This window comes from Siphateles boraxobius, unplaced genomic scaffold (assembly GCF_051911475.1).
Source record: "Siphateles boraxobius isolate OS27281-9 unplaced genomic scaffold, OSU_SipBor_1 46, whole genome shotgun sequence".
NCBI classification, from domain to species: domain Eukaryota; kingdom Metazoa; phylum Chordata; class Actinopteri; order Cypriniformes; family Leuciscidae; genus Siphateles; species Siphateles boraxobius.
In genome coordinates, this window is record NW_027509097.1 from 21,246,332 (window position 1) to 21,267,042 (window position 20,711).

Genomic DNA, 20,711 nt, shown 5'->3' on the forward strand with positions numbered 1-20,711 from the left:
TCAAAAGCCTATAAATCATAAATAAAAACTCAGAACTTCACAAAAACTGATGAGCACATGTGTCATGACATGGTGAAGAAGCATGCAGAGTTTCATGGAGATCGGACCATAGGTGGCGCTATAACTGTCAAAAAGGTCGCCTATTATTAGGTGTTCAAGCACGAAGTGCTGAAAACCTATTGTAATTGCTATTTGAAAAAAAAAAAAAAAACTAAAACGCATCGTGCAGCCCAAACCGTAAGGCCTAGAGACTTGAAACCTGGCCAGGTGGTAGGGCCTCAGTTTGGGGAGAACCTATCAGAGTATGACCCCGATTGGCCCATAGGTGGCGCTGCAGCAACCAAAAGTACTAAATTGCTCATAACTCCTAGACCGTTTGACTTGGAATCAAGCATTTTGCACCACTGTGTTCCTTGGCTCAAGACGGACAAGATGTATATCTCGGATTCTCGATTTGAGCAACAAAAAATTTGTTATGGCCGATTTTGTCCAAATCCTACTTTTGCGAACTAGTCCCTGGTTTTTTGCCTGATCGGAACCAGACCCGTCAAGGACAATTCTCTGGACAATTCTCTGGACTCTCTAGATCAATAATTATCAAAAAAAGTTGAACTTTGCCCTTTGGTTCACTGTAACAGGGTCGTTTAGAAAAGGGGGCGTGTCAAAATACACTCAAAAGCCTATAAATCATAAATAAAAACTCAGAACTTCACAAAAACTGATGAGCACATGTGCCATGACATGGTGAAGAAGCATGCAGAGTTTCATGGAGATCGGACCATAGGTGGCGCTATAACTGTCAAAAAGGTCGCCTATTATTAGGTGTTCAAGCACGAAGTGCTGAAAACCTATTGTAATTGCTATTTGAAAAAAAAAAAAAAACTAAAACGCATCGTGCAGCCCAAACCGTAAGGCCTAGAGACTTGAAACCTGGCCAGGTGGTAGGGCCTCAGTTTGGGGAGAACCTATCAGAGTATGACCCCGATTGGCCCATAGGTGGCGCTGCAGCAACCAAAAGTACTAAATTGCTCATAACTCCTAGACCGTTTGACTTGGAATCAAGCATTTTGCACCACTGTGTTCCTTGGCTCAGACGGACAAGATGTATATCTCGGATTCTCGATTTGAGCAACAAAAAATTTGTTATGGCCGATTTTGTCCAAATCCTACTTTTGCGAACTAGTCCCTGGTTTTTTGCCTGATCGGAACCAGACCCGTCAAGGACAATTCTCTGGACAATTCTCTGGACTCTCTAGATCAATAATTATCAAAAAAAGTTGAACTTTGCCCTTTGGTTCACTGTAACAGGGTCGTTTAGAAAAGGGGGCGTGTCAAAATACACTCAAAAGCCTATAAATCATAAATAAAAACTCAGAACTTCACAAAAACTGATGAGCACATGTGCCATGACATGGTGAAGAAGCATGCAGAGTTTCATGGAGATCGGACCATAGGTGGCGCTATAACTGTCAAAAAGGTCGCCTATTATTAGGTGTTCAAGCACGAAGTGCTGAAAACCTATTGTAATTGCTATTTGAAAAAAAAAAAAAAACTAAAACGCATCGTGCAGCCCAAACCGTAAGGCCTAGAGACTTGAAACCTGGCCAGGTGGTAGGGCCTCAGTTTGGGGAGAACCTATCAGAGTATGACCCCGATTGGCCCATAGGTGGCGCTGCAGCAACCAAAAGTACTAAATTGCTCATAACTCCTAGACCGTTTGACTTGGAATCAAGCATTTTGCACCACTGTGTTCCTTGGCTCAGACGGACAAGATGTATATCTCGGATTCTCGATTTGAGCAACAAAAAATTTGTTATGGCCGATTTTGTCCAAATCCTACTTTTGCGAACTAGTCCCTGGTTTTTTGCCTGATCGGAACCAGACCCGTCAAGGACAATTCTCTGGACAATTCTCTGGACTCTCTAGATCAATAATTATCAAAAAAAGTTGAACTTTGCCCTTTGGTTCACTGTAACAGGGTCGTTTAGAAAAGGGGGCGTGTCAAAATACACTCAAAAGCCTATAAATCATAAATAAAAACTCAGAACTTCACAAAAACTGATGAGCACATGTGTCATGACATGGTGAAGAAGCATGCAGAGTTTCATGGAGATCGGACCATAGGTGGCGCTATAACTGTCAAAAAGGTCGCCTATTATTAGGTGTTCAAGCACGAAGTGCTGAAAACCTATTGTAATTGCTATTTGAAAAAAAAAAAAAAAACTAAAACGCATCGTGCAGCCCAAACCGTAAGGCCTAGAGACTTGAAACCTGGCCAGGTGGTAGGGCCTCAGTTTGGGGAGAACCTATCAGAGTATGACCCCGATTGGCCCATAGGTGGCGCTGCAGCAACCAAAAGTACTAAATTGCTCATAACTCCTAGACCGTTTGACTTGGAATCAAGCATTTTGCACCACTGTGTTCCTTGGCTCAAGACGGACAAGATGTATATCTCGGATTCTCGATTTGAGCAACAAAAAATTTGTTATGGCCGATTTTGTCCAAATCCTACTTTTGCGAACTAGTCCCTGGTTTTTTGCCTGATCGGAACCAGACCCGTCAAGGACAATTCTCTGGACAATTCTCTGGACTCTCTAGATCAATAATTATCAAAAAAAGTTGAACTTTGCCCTTTGGTTCACTGTAACAGGGTCGTTTAGAAAAGGGGGCGTGTCAAAATACACTCAAAAGCCTATAAATCATAAATAAAAACTCAGAACTTCACAAAAACTGATGAGCACATGTGCCATGACATGGTGAAGAAGCATGCAGAGTTTCATGGAGATCGGACCATAGGTGGCGCTATAACTGTCAAAAAGGTCGCCTATTATTAGGTGTTCAAGCACGAAGTGCTGAAAACCTATTGTAATTGCTATTTGAAAAAAAAAAAAAAACTAAAACGCATCGTGCAGCCCAAACCGTAAGGCCTAGAGACTTGAAACCTGGCCAGGTGGTAGGGCCTCAGTTTGGGGAGAACCTATCAGAGTATGACCCCGATTGGCCCATAGGTGGCGCTGCAGCAACCAAAAGTACTAAATTGCTCATAACTCCTAGACCGTTTGACTTGGAATCAAGCATTTTGCACCACTGTGTTCCTTGGCTCAGACGGACAAGATGTATATCTCGGATTCTCGATTTGAGCAACAAAAAATTTGTTATGGCCGATTTTGTCCAAATCCTACTTTTGCGAACTAGTCCCTGGTTTTTTGCCTGATCGGAACCAGACCCGTCAAGGACAATTCTCTGGACAATTCTCTGGACTCTCTAGATCAATAATTATCAAAAAAAGTTGAACTTTGCCCTTTGGTTCACTGTAACAGGGTCGTTTAGAAAAGGGGGCGTGTCAAAATACACTCAAAAGCCTATAAATCATAAATAAAAACTCAGAACTTCACAAAAACTGATGAGCACATGTGCCATGACATGGTGAAGAAGCATGCAGAGTTTCATGGAGATCGGACCATAGGTGGCGCTATAACTGTCAAAAAGGTCGCCTATTATTAGGTGTTCAAGCACGAAGTGCTGAAAACCTATTGTAATTGCTATTTGAAAAAAAAAAAAAAACTAAAACGCATCGTGCAGCCCAAACCGTAAGGCCTAGAGACTTGAAACCTGGCCAGGTGGTAGGGCCTCAGTTTGGGGAGAACCTATCAGAGTATGACCCCGATTGGCCCATAGGTGGCGCTGCAGCAACCAAAAGTACTAAATTGCTCATAACTCCTAGACCGTTTGACTTGGAATCAAGCATTTTGCACCACTGTGTTCCTTGGCTCAGACGGACAAGATGTATATCTCGGATTCTCGATTTGAGCAACAAAAAATTTGTTATGGCCGATTTTGTCCAAATCCTACTTTTGCGAACTAGTCCCTGGTTTTTTGCCTGATCGGAACCAGACCCGTCAAGGACAATTCTCTGGACAATTCTCTGGACTCTCTAGATCAATAATTATCAAAAAAAGTTGAACTTTGCCCTTTGGTTCACTGTAACAGGGTCGTTTAGAAAAGGGGGCGTGTCAAAATACACTCAAAAGCCTATAAATCATAAATAAAAACTCAGAACTTCACAAAAACTGATGAGCACATGTGTCATGACATGGTGAAGAAGCATGCAGAGTTTCATGGAGATCGGACCATAGGTGGCGCTATAACTGTCAAAAAGGTCGCCTATTATTAGGTGTTCAAGCACGAAGTGCTGAAAACCTATTGTAATTGCTATTTGAAAAAAAAAAAAAAAACTAAAACGCATCGTGCAGCCCAAACCGTAAGGCCTAGAGACTTGAAACCTGGCCAGGTGGTAGGGCCTCAGTTTGGGGAGAACCTATCAGAGTATGACCCCGATTGGCCCATAGGTGGCGCTGCAGCAACCAAAAGTACTAAATTGCTCATAACTCCTAGACCGTTTGACTTGGAATCAAGCATTTTGCACCACTGTGTTCCTTGGCTCAAGACGGACAAGATGTATATCTCGGATTCTCGATTTGAGCAACAAAAAATTTGTTATGGCCGATTTTGTCCAAATCCTACTTTTGCGAACTAGTCCCTGGTTTTTTGCCTGATCGGAACCAGACCCGTCTAGGACAATTCTCTGGACAATTCTCTGGACTCTCTAGATCAATAATTATCAAAAAAAGTTGAACTTTGCCCTTTGGTTCACTGTAACAGGGTCGTTTAGAAAAGGGGGCGTGTCAAAATACACTCAAAAGCCTATAAATCATAAATAAAAACTCAGAACTTCACAAAAACTGATGAGCACATGTGCCATGACATGGTGAAGAAGCATGCAGAGTTTCATGGAGATCGGACCATAGGTGGCGCTATAACTGTCAAAAAGGTCGCCTATTATTAGGTGTTCAAGCACGAAGTGCTGAAAACCTATTGTAATTGCTATTTGAAAAAAAAAAAAAAACTAAAACGCATCGTGCAGCCCAAACCGTAAGGCCTAGAGACTTGAAACCTGGCCAGGTGGTAGGGCCTCAGTTTGGGGAGAACCTATCAGAGTATGACCCCGATTGGCCCATAGGTGGCGCTGCAGCAACCAAAAGTACTAAATTGCTCATAACTCCTAGACCGTTTGACTTGGAATCAAGCATTTTGCACCACTGTGTTCCTTGGCTCAAGACGGACAAGATGTATATCTCGGATTCTCGATTTGAGCAACAAAAAATTTGTTATGGCCGATTTTGTCCAAATCCTACTTTTGCGAACTAGTCCCTGGTTTTTTGCCTGATCGGAACCAGACCCGTCAAGGACAATTCTCTGGACAATTCTCTGGACTCTCTAGATCAATAATTATCAAAAAAAGTTGAACTTTGCCCTTTGGTTCACTGTAACAGGGTCGTTTAGAAAAGGGGGCGTGTCAAAATACACTCAAAAGCCTATAAATCATAAATAAAAACTCAGAACTTCACAAAAACTGATGAGCACATGTGCCATGACATGGTGAAGAAGCATGCAGAGTTTCATGGAGATCGGACCATAGGTGGCGCTATAACTGTCAAAAAGGTCGCCTATTATTAGGTGTTCAAGCACGAAGTGCTGAAAACCTATTGTAATTGCTATTTGAAAAAAAAAAAAAAACTAAAACGCATCGTGCAGCCCAAACCGTAAGGCCTAGAGACTTGAAACCTGGCCAGGTGGTAGGGCCTCAGTTTGGGGAGAACCTATCAGAGTATGACCCCGATTGGCCCATAGGTGGCGCTGCAGCAACCAAAAGTACTAAATTGCTCATAACTCCTAGACCGTTTGACTTGGAATCAAGCATTTTGCACCACTGTGTTCCTTGGCTCAGACGGACAAGATGTATATCTCGGATTCTCGATTTGAGCAACAAAAAATTTGTTATGGCCGATTTTGTCCAAATCCTACTTTTGCGAACTAGTCCCTGGTTTTTTGCCTGATCGGAACCAGACCCGTCAAGGACAATTCTCTGGACAATTCTCTGGACTCTCTAGATCAATAATTATCAAAAAAAGTTGAACTTTGCCCTTTGGTTCACTGTAACAGGGTCGTTTAGAAAAGGGGGCGTGTCAAAATACACTCAAAAGCCTATAAATCATAAATAAAAACTCAGAACTTCACAAAAACTGATGAGCACATGTGTCATGACATGGTGAAGAAGCATGCAGAGTTTCATGGAGATCGGACCATAGGTGGCGCTATAACTGTCAAAAAGGTCGCCTATTATTAGGTGTTCAAGCACGAAGTGCTGAAAACCTATTGTAATTGCTATTTGAAAAAAAAAAAAAAAACTAAAACGCATCGTGCAGCCCAAACCGTCAGGCCTAGAGACTTGAAACCTGGCCAGGTGGTAGGGCCTCAGTTTGGGGAGAACCTATCAGAGTATGACCCCGATTGGCCCATAGGTGGCGCTGCAGCAACCAAAAGTACTAAATTGCTCATAACTCCTAGACCGTTTGACTTGGAATCAAGCATTTTGCACCACTGTGTTCCTTGGCTCAAGACGGACAAGATGTATATCTCGGATTCTCGATTTGAGCAACAAAAAATTTGTTATGGCCGATTTTGTCCAAATCCTACTTTTGCGAACTAGTCCCTGGTTTTTTGCCTGATCGGAACCAGACCCGTCTAGGACAATTCTCTGGACAATTCTCTGGACTCTCTAGATCAATAATTATCAAAAAAAGTTGAACTTTGCCCTTTGGTTCACTGTAACAGGGTCGTTTAGAAAAGGGGGCGTGTCAAAATACACTCAAAAGCCTATAAATCATAAATAAAAACTCAGAACTTCACAAAAACTGATGAGCACATGTGCCATGACATGGTGAAGAAGCATGCAGAGTTTCATGGAGATCGGACCATAGGTGGCGCTATAACTGTCAAAAAGGTCGCCTATTATTAGGTGTTCAAGCACGAAGTGCTGAAAACCTATTGTAATTGCTATTTGAAAAAAAAAAAAAAACTAAAACGCATCGTGCAGCCCAAACCGTAAGGCCTAGAGACTTGAAACCTGGCCAGGTGGTAGGGCCTCAGTTTGGGGAGAACCTATCAGAGTATGACCCCGATTGGCCCATAGGTGGCGCTGCAGCAACCAAAAGTACTAAATTGCTCATAACTCCTAGACCGTTTGACTTGGAATCAAGCATTCTGCACCACTGTGTTCCTTGGCTCAAGACGGACAAGATGTATATCTCGGATTCTCGATTTGAGCAACAAAAAATTTGTTATGGCCGATTTTGTCCAAATCCTACTTTTGCGAACTAGTCCCTGGTTTTTTGCCTGATCGGAACCAGACCCGTCTAGGACAATTCTCTGGACAATTCTCTGGACTCTCTAGATCAATAATTATCAAAAAAAGTTGAACTTTGCCCTTTGGTTCACTGTAACAGGGTCGTTTAGAAAAGGGGGCGTGTCAAAATACACTCAAAAGCCTATAAATCATAAATAAAAACTCAGAACTTCACAAAAACTGATGAGCACATGTGCCATGACATGGTGAAGAAGCATGCAGAGTTTCATGGAGATCGGACCATAGGTGGCGCTATAACTGTCAAAAAGGTCGCCTATTATTAGGTGTTCAAGCACGAAGTGCTGAAAACCTATTGTAATTGCTATTTGAAAAAAAAAAAAAAACTAAAACGCATCGTGCAGCCCAAACCGTAAGGCCTAGAGACTTGAAACCTGGCCAGGTGGTAGGGCCTCAGTTTGGGGAGAACCTATCAGAGTATGACCCCGATTGGCCCATAGGTGGCGCTGCAGCAACCAAAAGTACTAAATTGCTCATAACTCCTAGACCGTTTGACTTGGAATCAAGCATTTTGCACCACTGTGTTCCTTGGCTCAGACGGACAAGATGTATATCTCGGATTCTCGATTTGAGCAACAAAAAATTTGTTATGGCCGATTTTGTCCAAATCCTACTTTTGCGAACTAGTCCCTGGTTTTTTGCCTGATCGGAACCAGACCCGTCTAGGACAATTCTCTGGACAATTCTCTGGACTCTCTAGATCAATAATTATCAAAAAAAGTTGAACTTTGCCCTTTGGTTCACTGTAACAGGGTCGTTTAGAAAAGGGGGCGTGTCAAAATACACTCAAAAGCCTATAAATCATAAATAAAAACTCAGAACTTCACAAAAACTGATGAGCACATGTGCCATGACATGGTGAAGAAGCATGCAGAGTTTCATGGAGATCGGACCATAGGTGGCGCTATAACTGTCAAAAAGGTCGCCTATTATTAGGTGTTCAAGCACGAAGTGCTGAAAACCTATTGTAATTGCTATTTGAAAAAAAAAAAAAAACTAAAACGCATCGTGCAGCCCAAACCGTAAGGCCTAGAGACTTGAAACCTGGCCAGGTGGTAGGGCCTCAGTTTGGGGAGAACCTATCAGAGTATGACCCCGATTGGCCCATAGGTGGCGCTGCAGCAACCAAAAGTACTAAATTGCTCATAACTCCTAGACCGTTTGACTTGGAATCAAGCATTTTGCACCACTGTGTTCCTTGGCTCAGACGGACAAGATGTATATCTCGGATTCTCGATTTGAGCAACAAAAAATTTGTTATGGCCGATTTTGTCCAAATCCTACTTTTGCGAACTAGTCCCTGGTTTTTTGCCTGATCGGAACCAGACCCGTCAAGGACAATTCTCTGGACAATTCTCTGGACTCTCTAGATCAATAATTATCAAAAAAAGTTGAACTTTGCCCTTTGGTTCACTGTAACAGGGTCGTTTAGAAAAGGGGGCGTGTCAAAATACACTCAAAAGCCTATAAATCATAAATAAAAACTCAGAACTTCACAAAAACTGATGAGCACATGTGTCATGACATGGTGAAGAAGCATGCAGAGTTTCATGGAGATCGGACCATAGGTGGCGCTATAACTGTCAAAAAGGTCGCCTATTATTAGGTGTTCAAGCACGAAGTGCTGAAAACCTATTGTAATTGCTATTTGAAAAAAAAAAAAAAAACTAAAACGCATCGTGCAGCCCAAACCGTAAGGCCTAGAGACTTGAAACCTGGCCAGGTGGTAGGGCCTCAGTTTGGGGAGAACCTATCAGAGTATGACCCCGATTGGCCCATAGGTGGCGCTGCAGCAACCAAAAGTACTAAATTGCTCATAACTCCTAGACCGTTTGACTTGGAATCAAGCATTTTGCACCACTGTGTTCCTTGGCTCAAGACGGACAAGATGTATATCTCGGATTCTCGATTTGAGCAACAAAAAATTTGTTATGGCCGATTTTGTCCAAATCCTACTTTTGCGAACTAGTCCCTGGTTTTTTGCCTGATCGGAACCAGACCCGTCTAGGACAATTCTCTGGACAATTCTCTGGACTCTCTAGATCAATAATTATCAAAAAAAGTTGAACTTTGCCCTTTGGTTCACTGTAACAGGGTCGTTTAGAAAAGGGGGCGTGTCAAAATACACTCAAAAGCCTATAAATCATAAATAAAAACTCAGAACTTCACAAAAACTGATGAGCACATGTGCCATGACATGGTGAAGAAGCATGCAGAGTTTCATGGAGATCGGACCATAGGTGGCGCTATAACTGTCAAAAAGGTCGCCTATTATTAGGTGTTCAAGCACGAAGTGCTGAAAACCTATTGTAATTGCTATTTGAAAAAAAAAAAAAAACTAAAACGCATCGTGCAGCCCAAACCGTAAGGCCTAGAGACTTGAAACCTGGCCAGGTGGTAGGGCCTCAGTTTGGGGAGAACCTATCAGAGTATGACCCCGATTGGCCCATAGGTGGCGCTGCAGCAACCAAAAGTACTAAATTGCTCATAACTCCTAGACCGTTTGACTTGGAATCAAGCATTTTGCACCACTGTGTTCCTTGGCTCAGACGGACAAGATGTATATCTCGGATTCTCGATTTGAGCAACAAAAAATTTGTTATGGCCGATTTTGTCCAAATCCTACTTTTGCGAACTAGTCCCTGGTTTTTTGCCTGATCGGAACCAGACCCGTCTAGGACAATTCTCTGGACAATTCTCTGGACTCTCTAGATCAATAATTATCAAAAAAAGTTGAACTTTGCCCTTTGGTTCACTGTAACAGGGTCGTTTAGAAAAGGGGGCGTGTCAAAATACACTCAAAAGCCTATAAATCATAAATAAAAACTCAGAACTTCACAAAAACTGATGAGCACATGTGCCATGACATGGTGAAGAAGCATGCAGAGTTTCATGGAGATCGGACCATAGGTGGCGCTATAACTGTCAAAAAGGTCGCCTATTATTAGGTGTTCAAGCACGAAGTGCTGAAAACCTATTGTAATTGCTATTTGAAAAAAAAAAAAAAACTAAAACGCATCGTGCAGCCCAAACCGTAAGGCCTAGAGACTTGAAACCTGGCCAGGTGGTAGGGCCTCAGTTTGGGGAGAACCTATCAGAGTATGACCCCGATTGGCCCATAGGTGGCGCTGCAGCAACCAAAAGTACTAAATTGCTCATAACTCCTAGACCGTTTGACTTGGAATCAAGCATTTTGCACCACTGTGTTCCTTGGCTCAGACGGACAAGATGTATATCTCGGATTCTCGATTTGAGCAACAAAAAATTTGTTATGGCCGATTTTGTCCAAATCCTACTTTTGCGAACTAGTCCCTGGTTTTTTGCCTGATCGGAACCAGACCCGTCAAGGACAATTCTCTGGACAATTCTCTGGACTCTCTAGATCAATAATTATCAAAAAAAGTTGAACTTTGCCCTTTGGTTCACTGTAACAGGGTCGTTTAGAAAAGGGGGCGTGTCAAAATACACTCAAAAGCCTATAAATCATAAATAAAAACTCAGAACTTCACAAAAACTGATGAGCACATGTGTCATGACATGGTGAAGAAGCATGCAGAGTTTCATGGAGATCGGACCATAGGTGGCGCTATAACTGTCAAAAAGGTCGCCTATTATTAGGTGTTCAAGCACGAAGTGCTGAAAACCTATTGTAATTGCTATTTGAAAAAAAAAAAAAAAACTAAAACGCATCGTGCAGCCCAAACCGTAAGGCCTAGAGACTTGAAACCTGGCCAGGTGGTAGGGCCTCAGTTTGGGGAGAACCTATCAGAGTATGACCCCGATTGGCCCATAGGTGGCGCTGCAGCAACCAAAAGTACTAAATTGCTCATAACTCCTAGACCGTTTGACTTGGAATCAAGCATTTTGCACCACTGTGTTCCTTGGCTCAAGACGGACAAGATGTATATCTCGGATTCTCGATTTGAGCAACAAAAAATTTGTTATGGCCGATTTTGTCCAAATCCTACTTTTGCGAACTAGTCCCTGGTTTTTTGCCTGATCGGAACCAGACCCGTCTAGGACAATTCTCTGGACAATTCTCTGGACTCTCTAGATCAATAATTATCAAAAAAAGTTGAACTTTGCCCTTTGGTTCACTGTAACAGGGTCGTTTAGAAAAGGGGGCGTGTCAAAATACACTCAAAAGCCTATAAATCATAAATAAAAACTCAGAACTTCACAAAAACTGATGAGCACATGTGCCATGACATGGTGAAGAAGCATGCAGAGTTTCATGGAGATCGGACCATAGGTGGCGCTATAACTGTCAAAAAGGTCGCCTATTATTAGGTGTTCAAGCACGAAGTGCTGAAAACCTATTGTAATTGCTATTTGAAAAAAAAAAAAAAACTAAAACGCATCGTGCAGCCCAAACCGTAAGGCCTAGAGACTTGAAACCTGGCCAGTTGGTAGGGCCTCAGTTTGGGGAGAACCTATCAGAGTATGACCCCGATTGGCCCATAGGTGGCGCTGCAGCAACCAAAAGTACTAAATTGCTCATAACTCCTAGACCGTTTGACTTGGAATCAAGCATTTTGCACCACTGTGTTCCTTGGCTCAGACGGACAAGATGTATATCTCGGATTCTCGATTTGAGCAACAAAAAATTTGTTATGGCCGATTTTGTCCAAATCCTACTTTTGCGAACTAGTCCCTGGTTTTTTGCCTGATCGGAACCAGACCCGTCTAGGACAATTCTCTGGACAATTCTCTGGACTCTCTAGATCAATAATTATCAAAAAAAGTTGAACTTTGCCCTTTGGTTCACTGTAACAGGGTCGTTTAGAAAAGGGGGCGTGTCAAAATACACTCAAAAGCCTATAAATCATAAATAAAAACTCAGAACTTCACAAAAACTGATGAGCACATGTGCCATGACATGGTGAAGAAGCATGCAGAGTTTCATGGAGATCGGACCATAGGTGGCGCTATAACTGTCAAAAAGGTCGCCTATTATTAGGTGTTCAAGCACGAAGTGCTGAAAACCTATTGTAATTGCTATTTGAAAAAAAAAAAAAAACTAAAACGCATCGTGCAGCCCAAACCGTAAGGCCTAGAGACTTGAAACCTGGCCAGGTGGTAGGGCCTCAGTTTGGGGAGAACCTATCAGAGTATGACCCCGATTGGCCCATAGGTGGCGCTGCAGCAACCAAAAGTACTAAATTGCTCATAACTCCTAGACCGTTTGACTTGGAATCAAGCATTTTGCACCACTGTGTTCCTTGGCTCAAGACGGACAAGATGTATATCTCGGATTCTCGATTTGAGCAACAAAAAATTTGTTATGGCCGATTTTGTCCAAATCCTACTTTTGCGAACTAGTCCCTGGTTTTTTGCCTGATCGGAACCAGACCCGTCTAGGACAATTCTCTGGACAATTCTCTGGACTCTCTAGATCAATAATTATCAAAAAAAGTTGAACTTTGCCCTTTGGTTCACTGTAACAGGGTCGTTTAGAAAAGGGGGCGTGTCAAAATACACTCAAAAGCCTATAAATCATAAATAAAAACTCAGAACTTCACAAAAACTGATGAGCACATGTGCCATGACATGGTGAAGAAGCATGCAGAGTTTCATGGAGATCGGACCATAGGTGGCGCTATAACTGTCAAAAAGGTCGCCTATTATTAGGTGTTCAAGCACGAAGTGCTGAAAACCTATTGTAATTGCTATTTGAAAAAAAAAAAAAAACTAAAACGCATCGTGCAGCCCAAACCGTAAGGCCTAGAGACTTGAAACCTGGCCAGGTGGTAGGGCCTCAGTTTGGGGAGAACCTATCAGAGTATGACCCCGATTGGCCCATAGGTGGCGCTGCAGCAACCAAAAGTACTAAATTGCTCATAACTCCTAGACCGTTTGACTTGGAATCAAGCATTTTGCACCACTGTGTTCCTTGGCTCAGACGGACAAGATGTATATCTCGGATTCTCGATTTGAGCAACAAAAAATTTGTTATGGCCGATTTTGTCCAAATCCTACTTTTGCGAACTAGTCCCTGGTTTTTTGCCTGATCGGAACCAGACCCGTCTAGGACAATTCTCTGGACAATTCTCTGGACTCTCTAGATCAATAATTATCAAAAAAAGTTGAACTTTGCCCTTTGGTTCACTGTAACAGGGTCGTTTAGAAAAGGGGGCGTGTCAAAATACACTCAAAAGCCTATAAATCATAAATAAAAACTCAGAACTTCACAAAAACTGATGAGCACATGTGCCATGACATGGTGAAGAAGCATGCAGAGTTTCATGGAGATCGGACCATAGGTGGCGCTATAACTGTCAAAAAGGTCGCCTATTATTAGGTGTTCAAGCACGAAGTGCTGAAAACCTATTGTAATTGCTATTTGAAAAAAAAAAAAAAACTAAAACGCATCGTGCAGCCCAAACCGTAAGGCCTAGAGACTTGAAACCTTGCCAGGTGGTAGGGCCTCAGTTTGGGGAGAACCTATCAGAGTATGACCCCGATTGGCCCATAGGTGGCGCTGCAGCAACCAAAAGTACTAAATTGCTCATAACTCCTAGACCGTTTGACTTGGAATCAAGCATTTTGCACCACTGTGTTCCTTGGCTCAAGACGGACAAGATGTATATCTCGGATTCTCGATTTGAGCAACAAAAAATTTGTTATGGCCGATTTTGTCCAAATCCTACTTTTGCGAACTAGTCCCTGGTTTTTTGCCTGATCGGAACCAGACCCGTCTAGGACAATTCTCTGGACAATTCTCTGGACTCTCTAGATCAATAATTATCAAAAAAAGTTGAACTTTGCCCTTTGGTTCACTGTAACAGGGTCGTTTAGAAAAGGGGGCGTGTCAAAATACACTCAAAAGCCTATAAATCATAAATAAAAACTCAGAACTTCACAAAAACTGATGAGCACATGTGCCATGACATGGTGAAGAAGCATGCAGAGTTTCATGGAGATCGGACCATAGGTGGCGCTATAACTGTCAAAAAGGTCGCCTATTATTAGGTGTTCAAGCACGAAGTGCTGAAAACCTATTGTAATTGCTATTTGAAAAAAAAAAAAAAACTAAAACGCATCGTGCAGCCCAAACCGTAAGGCCTAGAGACTTGAAACCTGGCCAGGTGGTAGGGCCTCAGTTTGGGGAGAACCTATCAGAGTATGACCCCGATTGGCCCATAGGTGGCGCTGCAGCAACCAAAAGTACTAAATTGCTCATAACTCCTAGACCGTTTGACTTGGAATCAAGCATTTTGCACCACTGTGTTCCTTGGCTCAGACGGACAAGATGTATATCTCGGATTCTCGATTTGAGCAACAAAAAATTTGTTATGGCCGATTTTGTCCAAATCCTACTTTTGCGAACTAGTCCCTGGTTTTTTGCCTGATCGGAACCAGACCCGTCTAGGACAATTCTCTGGACAATTCTCTGGACTCTCTAGATCAATAATTATCAAAAAAAGTTGAACTTTGCCCTTTGGTTCACTGTAACAGGGTCGTTTAGAAAAGGGGGCGTGTCAAAATACACTCAAAAGCCTATAAATCATAAATAAAAACTCAGAACTTCACAAAAACTGATGAGCACATGTGCCATGACATGGTGAAGAAGCATGCAGAGTTTCATGGAGATCGGACCATAGGTGGCGCTATAACTGTCAAAAAGGTCGCCTATTATTAGGTGTTCAAGCACGAAGTGCTGAAAACCTATTGTAATTGCTATTTGAAAAAAAAAAAAAAACTAAAACGCATCGTGCAGCCCAAACCGTAAGGCCTAGAGACTTGAAACCTGGCCAGGTGGTAGGGCCTCAGTTTGGGGAGAACCTATCAGAGTATGACCCCGATTGGCCCATAGGTGGCGCTGCAGCAACCAAAAGTACTAAATTGCTCATAACTCCTAGACCGTTTGACTTGGAATCAAGCATTTTGCACCACTGTGTTCCTTGGCTCAGACGGACAAGATGTATATCTCGGATTCTCGATTTGAGCAACAAAAAATTTGTTATGGCCGATTTTGTCCAAATCCTACTTTTGCGAACTAGTCCCTGGTTTTTTGCCTGATCGGAACCAGACCCGTCTAGGACAATTCTCTGGACAATTCTCTGGACTCTCTAGATCAATAATTATCAAAAAAAGTTGAACTTTGCCCTTTGGTTCACTGTAACAGGGTCGTTTAGAAAAGGGGGCGTGTCAAAATACACTCAAAAGCCTATAAATCATAAATAAAAACTCAGAACTTCACAAAAACTGATGAGCACATGTGCCATGACATGGTGAAGAAGCATGCAGAGTTTCATGGAGATCGGACCATAGGTGGCGCTATAACTGTCAAAAAGGTCGCCTATTATTAGGTGTTCAAGCACGAAGTGCTGAAAACCTATTGTAATTGCTATTTGAAAAAAACTAAAAAACTAAAACGCATCGTGCAGCCCAAACCGTAAGGCCTAGAGACTTGAAACCTGGCCAGGTGGTAGGGCCTCAGTTTGGGGAGAACCTATCAGAGTATGACCCCGATTGGCCCATAGGTGGCGCTGCAGCAACCAAAAGTACTAAATTGCTCATAACTCCTAGACCGTTTGACTTGGAATCAAGCATTTTGCACCACTGTGTTCCTTGGCTCAGACGGACAAGATGTATATCTCGGATTCTCGATTTGAGCAACAAAAAATTTGTTATGGCCGATTTTGTCCAAATCCTACTTTTGCGAACTAGTCCCTGGTTTTTTGCCTGATCGGAACCAGACCCGTCTAGGACAATTCTCTGGACAATTCTCTGGACTCTCTAGATCAATAATTATCAAAAAAAGTTGAACTTTGCCCTTTGGTTCACTGTAACAGGGTCGTTTAGAAAAGGGGGCGTGTCAAAATACACTCAAAAGCCTATAAATCATAAATAAAAACTCAGAACTTCACAAAAACTGATGAGCACATGTGCCATGACATGGTGAAGAAGCATGCAGAGTTTCATGGAGATCGGACCATAGGTGGCGCTATAACTGTCAAAAAGGTCGCCTATTATTAGGTGTTCAAGCACGAAGTGCTGAAAACCTATTGTAATTGCTATTTGAAAAAAAAAAAAAAAACTAAAACGCATCGTGCAGCCCAAACCGTAAGGCCTAGAGACTTGAAACCTGGCCAGGTGGTAGGGCCTCAGTTTGGGGAGAACCTATCAGAGTATGACCCCGATTGGCCCATAGGTGGCGCTGCAGCAACCAAAAGTACTAAATTGCTCATAACTCCTAGACCGTTTGACTTGGAATCAAGCATTTTGCACCACTGTGTTCCTTGGCTCAAGACGGACAAGATGTATATCTCGGATTCTCGATTTGAGCAACAAAAAATTTGTTATGGCCGATTTTGTCCAAATCCTACTTTTGCGAACTAGTCCCTGGTTTTTTGCCTGATCGGAACCAGACCCGTCTAGGACAATTCTCTGGACAATTCTCTGGACTCTCTAGATCAATAATTATCAAAAAAAGTTGAACTTTGCCCTTTGGTTCACTGTAACAGGGTCGTTTAGAAAAGGGGGCGTGTCAAAATACACTCAAAAGCCTATAAATCATAAATAAAAACTCAGAACTTCACAAAAACTGATGAGCACATGTGCCATGACATGGTGAAGAAGCATGCAGAGTTTCATGGAGATCGGACCATAGGTGGCGCTATAACTGTCAAAAAGGTCGCCTATTATTAGGTGTTCAAGCACGAAGTGCTGAAAACCTATTGTAATTGCTATTTGAAAAAAAAAAAAAAACTAAAACGCATCGTGCAGCCCAAACCGTAAGGCCTAGAGACTTGAAACCTGGCCAGGTGGTAGGGCCTCAGTTTGGGGAGAACCTATCAGAGTATGACCCCGATTGGCCCATAGGTGGCGCTGCAGCAACCAAAAGTACTAAATTGCTCATAACTCCTAGACCGTTTGACTTGGAATCAAGCATTCTGCACCACTGTGTTCCTTGGCTCAAGACGGACAAGATGTATATCTCGGATTCTCGATTTGAGCAACAAAAAATTTGTTATGGCCGATTTTGTCCAAATCCTACTTTTGCGAACTAGTCCCTGGTTTTTTGCCTGATCGGAACCAGACCCGTCTAGGACAATTCTCTGGACAATTCTCTGGACTCTCTAGATCAATAATTATCAAAAAAAGTTGAACTTTGCCCTTTGGTTCACTGTAACAGGGTCGTTTAGAAAAGGGGGCGTGTCAAAATACACTCAAAAGCCTATAAATCATAAATAAAAACTCAGAACTTCACAAAAACTGATGAGCACATGTGCCATGACATGGTGAAGAAGCATGCAGAGTTTCATGGAGATCGGACCATAGGTGGCGCTATAACTGTCAAAAAGGTCGCCTATTATTAGGTGTTCAAGCACGAAGTGCTGAAAACCTATTGTAATTGCTATTTGAAAAAAAAAAAAAAACTAAAACGCATCGTGCAGCCCAAACCGTAAGGCCTAGAGACTTGAAACCTGGCCAGGTGGTAGGGCCTCAGTTTGGGGAGAACCTATCAGAGTATGACCCCGATTGGCCCATAGGTGGCGCTGCAGCAACCAAAAGTACTAAATTGCTCATAACTCCTAGACCGTTTGACTTGGAATCAAGCATTTTGCACCACTGTGTTCCTTGGCTCAGACGGACAAGATGTATATCTCGGATTCTCGATTTGAGCAACAAAAAATTTGTTATGGCCGATTTTGTCCAAATCCTACTTTTGCGAACTAGTCCCTGGTTTTTTGCCTGATCGGAACCAGACCCGTCTAGGACAATTCTCTGGACAATTCTCTGGACTCTCTAGATCAATAATTATCAAAAAAAGTTGAACTTTGCCCTTTGGTTCACTGTAACAGGGTCGTTTAGAAAAGGGGGCGTGTCAAAATACACTCAAAAGCCTATAAATCATAAATAAAAACTCAGAACTTCACAAAAACTGATGAGCACATGTGCCATGACATGGTGAAGAAGCATGCAGAGTTTCATGGAGATCGGACCATAGGTGGCGCTATAACTGTCAAAAAGGTCGCCTATTATTAGGTGTTCAAGCACGAAGTGCTGAAAACCTATTGTAATTGCTATTTGAAAAAAAAAAAAAAACTAAAACGCATCGTGCAGCCCAAACCGTAAGGCCTAGAGACTTGAAACCTGGCCAGGTGGTAGGGCCTCAGTTTGGGGAGAACCTATCAGAGTATGACCCCGATTGGCCCATAGGTGGCGCTGCAGCAACCAAAAGTACTAAATTGCTCATAACTCCTAGACCGTTTGACTTGGAATCAAGCATTTTGCACCACTGTGTTCCTTGGCTCAGACGGACAAGATGTATATCTCGGATTCTCGATTTGAGCAACAAAAAATTTGTTATGGCCGATTTTGTCCAAATCCTACTTTTGCGAACTAGTCCCTGGTTTTTTGCCTGATCGGAACCAGACCCGTCAAGGACAATTCTCTGGACAATTCTCTGGACTCTCTAGATCAATAATTATCAAAAAAAGTTGAACTTTGCCCTTTGGTTCACTGTAACAGGGTCGTTTAGAAAAGGGGGCGTGTCAAAATACACTCAAAAGCCTATAAATCATAAATAAAAACTCAGAACTTCACAAAAACTGATGAGCACATGTGTCATGACATGGTGAAGAAGCATGCAGAGTTTCATGGAGATCGGACCATAGGTGGCGCTATAACTGTCAAAAAGGTCGCCTATTATTAGGTGTTCAAGCACGAAGTGCTGAAAACCTATTGTAATTGCTATTTGAAAAAAAAAAAAAAAACTAAAACGCATCGTGCAGCCCAAACCGTAAGGCCTAGAGACTTGAAACCTGGCCAGGTGGTAGGGCCTCAGTTTGGGGAGAACCTATCAGAGTATGACCCCGATTGGCCCATAGGTGGCGCTGCAGCAACCAAAAGTACTAAATTGCTCATAACTCCTAGACCGTTTGACTTGGAATCAAGCATTTTGCACCACTGTGTTCCTTGGCTCAAGACGGACAAGATGTATATCTCGGATTCTCGATTTGAGCAACAAAAAATTTGTTATGGCCGATTTTGTCCAAATCCTACTTTTGCGAACTAGTCCCTGGTTTTTTGCCTGATCGGAACCAGACCCGTCTAGGACAATTCTCTGGACAATTCTCTGGACTCTCTAGATCAATAATTATCAAAAAAAGTTGAACTTTGCCCTTTGGTTCACTGTAACAGGGTCGTTTAGAAAAGGGGGCGTGTCAAAATACACTCAAAAGCCTATAAATCATAAATAAAAACTCAGAACTTCACAAAAACTGATGAGCACATGTGCCATGACATGGTGAAGAAGCATGCAGAGTTTCATGGAGATCGGACCATAGGTGGCGCTATAACTGTCAAAAAGGTCGCCTATTATTAGGTGTTCAAGCACGAAGTGCTGAAAACCTATTGTAATTGCTATTTGAAAAAAAAAAAAAAACTAAAACGCATCGTGCAGCCCAAACCGTAAGGCCTAGAGACTTGAAACCTGGCCAGTTGGTAGGGCCTCAGTTTGGGGAGAACCTATCAGAGTATGACCCCGATTGGCCCATAGGTGGCGCTGCAGCAACCAAAAGTACTAAATTGCTCATAACTCCTAGACCGTTTGACTTGGAATCAAGCATTTTGCACCACTGTGTTCCTTGGCTCAGACGGACAAGATGTATATCTCGGATTCTCGATTTGAGCAACAAAAAATTTGTTATGGCCGATTTTGTCCAAATCCTACTTTTGCGAACTAGTCCCTGGTTTTTTGCCTGATCGGAACCAGACCCGTCTAGGACAATTCTCTGGACAATTCTCTGGACTCTCTAGATCAATAATTATCAAAAAAAGTTGAACTTTGCCCTTTGGTTCACTGTAACAGGGTCGTTTAGAAAAGGGGGCGTGTCAAAATACACTCAAAAGCCTATAAATCATAAATAAAAACTCAGAACTTCACAAAAACTGATGAGCACATGTGCCATGACATGGTGAAGAAGCATGCAGAGTTTCATGGAGATCGGACCATAGGTGGCGCTATAACTGTCAAAAAGGTCGCCTATTATTAGGTGTTCAAGCACGAAGTGCTGAAAACCTATTGTAATTGCTATTTGAAAAAAAAAAAAAAACTAAAACGCATCGTGCAGCCCAAACCGTAAGGCCTAGAGACTTGAAACCTGGCCAGGTGGTAGGGCCTCAGTTTGGGGAGAACCTATCAGAGTATGACCCCGATTGGCCCATAGGTGGCGCTGCAGCAACCAAAAGTACTAAATTGCTCATAACTCCTAGACCGTTTGACTTGGAATCAAGCATTTTGCACCACTGTGTTCCTTGGCTCAAGACGGACAAGATGTATATCTCGGATTCTCGATTTGAGCAACAAAAAATTTGTTATGGCCGATTTTGTCCAAATCCTACTTTTGCGAACTAGTCCCTGGTTTTTTGCCTGATCGGAACCAGACCCGTCTAGGACAATTCTCTGGACAATTCTCTGGACTCTCTAGATCAA